Genomic DNA, 4,649 nt, shown 5'->3' with positions numbered 1-4,649 from the left:
TTTTCTTTTCTTCTCTTATCGACATGCCTTCTTAAAAATAAGTAACAACATTGTAAATTCAAAAGGCATCAAGTAAATTTTAAGATTAATTTCACAAAATCTCTCCCTCTTGAAACCAATTGAACGCTCCCCCTTAATGAGGGATAAAAGAACATTATCACATAATTCTATTTGAGGGTAGAAATATCAAATAAAATTTCAAAACAAAGAGAATTACTCCTCTTAAAAGGATAAGCAACATGCATAAGAGAGATACATAACAATAAAGTAATATGGAAATTGATTTCATTCAAACATGAAATTCAAATTTTAAAATACAATAACTCCCCGTAAAATCAAGCATTCTTCTTCTAATAAGAAAAATCAATTAAAACCAAAGAGATAAAATCATTCAAGCAAAATTCACACAATTGGGATACCAAAATATCAAATATTATATGATAAGCACCAATTGTTGAACAACAAATAATGACAACAAATTATGGCAAATCAATATTAACAAATTTAATATTACCTAAAGAGAGGACATTGTCAATCAAATATAAGTACGATATTATAACAAATAAATTTATATCTATTTTGGACAGAAAAAACTTTAAGGAGTTAAAAATATAAACCAATTTCCCTAAATACTTCACCTATGTGAAAAAATTTAACAACTCTTCAAAACAACATGCTCAAAACACATTTTTTTTTCAAAATAAAGTAAAAAAAATGCATTAACTCATGCTTAAAAAGCATTTAATAAACTATAATCAATTTCAATCAAAAGATAAACATCATATTCCAAACTCATTATACTTTTGTTCAAAACTTTCTGGAAAACACAAGGATAGAGCAAACATTTAATTGACCAAAAAGCCAAATAATAAGAAATAAAAATAGATTCCACATAGATAAGTATGCAATCATTTTTCATGACATATAAATCAAATGACAATGAAATTCAAAAATTAAAATTCAAACATTTCAAAACCATTCAAGAGATATAATTTTTATAAAAGATACCGATATAAATACTCTTCTCAACAAGTCAATCAAACATATAAAGTTATCAAATAAGCAATTTTCTTCATTAGATTCAAACAAGCTTTTTAGTTGCTCCAATTTGAATTACTTCCCCAATTAAAGTCCAAGCAACCAATTGCTTCTTGAATCACACCTTACAAAATTATAAATAAAGCTCAACCCAAAGATTATGGTACCCATTTCTTGGGTCCTTTCATTGTTAATGAGCAAAGATTTTGGAACCCACTTAAATTTAGTTCCAACATTACTAGTATTTGTTCTTAACAAATAACAAGTATTAACTTTATGACCAATTTTGCCACAAGAGTAACAAGTAATGTTAATTGATTTTGTACAATCTTTTTTCTTAATGAAATTTTTCCTTGGAGCGTTTTTCAATTTAAAACAATTCGGTCTAATATGACCTTTAACTCCACAAAAATGACATGTAGGCACAAATTTTGATTTCATATACAAATCTCTAGCATTTACATGTTTTGGCACAAATTTAGTACTATGCATACATTTAGATTTTCGTGAAAATATTTAGGCATAAAATTTGATTTTCTTTTTCATGCTTAAACACAAAATTCACATTATGAGCACATTTTGGATCTAACATGATTTTGTTTATGCACAACTTTTAATTTAACAACATAAAGCATATTGGATAAGATATTTTGAGACATAAAAGACATAGCCTTTACAAAAGTAACACTCTTAGAAATAGATGAACAATTTTTATTCACATAGCTAAATCCATTATTGTCATTACATGGTCTACCTATATATAATTTTTTTAGCACTTATAGTCAATTTCTTATTACTTTCTTTAGCACATTCAAGCTCATTCACAAGATTTGACTCTTTTTCTCTTAGAGCTTTAACAAGTTCATTTTTATCAAAAACATATATACTTATTTGTAGTTATTTACGATTATGATCCTAAGGTTTAGAGTAGTATGCTATATAAACCTTCGTGGATGTAGCTAACACACCGTTAGTGAACCACGTATATATGTGTGTTGATTCTTTTTACGTATTTTTATATTCTTTAATTGTCGATTTTGATACACATCTTGCTCAAGAAATTTAATTTTATCAATAAGAGAAAATTTGTCTTTTTCTAAAGAAATATTGCTAGTTTCTAACTCAATAATTTTATTTTTCAACTAAGCAATTTCATTATTTAATTCCAAAAAGAAAGATCTAAGGGGGTGTTTGGCTCACCGACATGAGTTGAGTTGAGTTGGAATAATATACCAACTCATTATTTGGCCCACCAACTTTAAATGTTGGTGGAGTTGAGTTGGTATATTTTACCAATTCACCCCAACTCTCCATTCTTCCCATGTTTTCAATGGTTCCACCCATCGGCCACTGTCACACTCCGAGAACTAACTCTGGATTCCGTCAACCACCTCCGATGACAACTCCGACGACTAACTCTGGGCTCCAACAACCACCTTCGAGGATAATTCCGATGACAAAAATCCAGACTCTGACAATCACCTCCGATGACAACTCTGACGACTAACTTTGAGCTTTGAAAACCTTTGTACGACCAACTCTGACAACCAATTCTGGCCTTCGAAAACCACATCCGGTAACCCAACTCCGACGACCTCCTTCATGCTACCAACTTCGACGACCAATTGACTTTGACAACAAACTCCAATGACCAACTCCAACAACCAACTTCATAGGCTCCGACAACCACCTCCGACTACAAACTCTAATGAAAATCACCTTTAAGTGAGTAACTCTGACGGCCAACTTGATACTTCAACAACCGCCTTCGACAACAAACTCCGACAACCAACTCTAATACCACCTTTATGCGACTAACATCGGACTCCGATAGTCACATCCGACTACAATCTCCAACGAAAATCATATTCGATGATCAACTTCGATGACCATTTTCGCTCGACCAACTCTGGGATTCGAAAGCTACCTCCGATGAAAAACTTCGACAACCAACTCCAATACACCTTCATGTGACCAACTTCAAGCTCCGACAACCACCTCTGACTACAAACTCCAGCAAAAATGATCTTCGATAATCAACTTCGACAACCACTTCCGACTACTATAAGACTGATGACTGTTAAAGTATGTTGTAGAGTTGTTGATTATATAAAAAATATTTTTTATCTATATTAAGTGCAATATTTATACGTAATGAATTCACATATCAAACGAGTGTTAAGAATATTTAGATGAAAAGTATGTATGTAATTGAAAAGTATGTAACATATAACAAAAAAGGCATAAAATGAAAAAAAAAATTCCTAGAACATTTTCTAGCAAGAATTAGAGAAAAATAGAGATTTGTTCCCTAATGATTCTCCAAATTTAGAGGAAATGAAAGTGAAATTGTTGAAGAAATGAGATAAAATTTCATTGGTTGTTACAATGATGGGGGAGATTTAATTAAAAAATTCTTGACATGATAAAAATATAAAGCAATAAAGGAAGAACAAGAAAAAGAAAAGGATGATAATGAAATTCATGGAGAAAAATTAGCTAGAATCAAAAGTTTTGATTTCACTATAGTTTTTCATTTTATTTAACCATATTTCTACCAGAAATGTAATGGGTTAATTATTGTTCATAGCCCAAAAAAGAAAGAAAGAAAGAAAGAAAAGTTTTAAAAATTAAAAGAAAAAATTGTAATTCATATTTTATTCAAACAAAGATTGAAAGAATTATTGAATAAAAAAGTTTCAAAACAAAAATAGTAATCATAAAAGCATATTATTTAGAGTTCAAAAAATTGCATCAGATACCCAAAGATATGAACTCAACTCTTCACCCCAAATATAGGCATATGAACTCAGACCAAATAACTCTACACCGCAAACACAGACATATGAACTCCACTGATATACAGTCATATGAACTCCAAATATCTTGTCTCAACTCAATGCCCCAAACAGCCCATAAGTTTTTCATTTTCATTCCTCAAATCATTTAAAACAATTTTCATTTCACATGATAAAAATTTAAGTTCATCATTCTCTTTTTTAAGAAAAGTAATTCTATCATTCAATGCAATTTCTAATTACAACACTCATCATGCAACAAAAACTTATTAGCCCTATTCTTTTTGGTAAAAGAAAATTGAATGGTGAAAATTTAAACTCAATTAGCCGTTAGGCACAAACATAGTATAATATAGTAATATTTTTTTTAAGTCATTTTCTTTTAAAATCCAACAAAAGTAAAAACTCACCATGTGTCTGACTAATTCATTTTCTTTTATTGACTAATTCAAAAATCAAAGTCCACCATGTGTCACTCATCCATTACTCCAAGTGGCACCTTACACTTTGAGATGAAAACTAATTTGTCATGGAATCAGCTCGGGATTTTCTTGTTAAGCTTGTTTCGCTTATATCTTATTTGTATAAGCTCTGATTTGAGTGATTCAAATTGTGTTGAATTGTTGTTCTGAGCTCTACGCAATGGATTTCAAAACATTAAAATTTTTAGTGAATAAGAGCAGATTTGTTATCATCAAAATATTAATTAATTAAAATTAACTAATTTGAGATTAAGGGCTAAAAAGCCAACTCAACACTTATCCCAATTGACATACAATAATCATCAAAAGCTTAGAATGTAAATTCACCAGC

Source organism: Benincasa hispida, chromosome 11 (assembly GCF_009727055.1).
Source record: "Benincasa hispida cultivar B227 chromosome 11, ASM972705v1, whole genome shotgun sequence".
Taxonomy (NCBI): domain Eukaryota; kingdom Viridiplantae; phylum Streptophyta; class Magnoliopsida; order Cucurbitales; family Cucurbitaceae; genus Benincasa; species Benincasa hispida.
Note: the sequence above shows the minus strand (reverse complement) of the source record.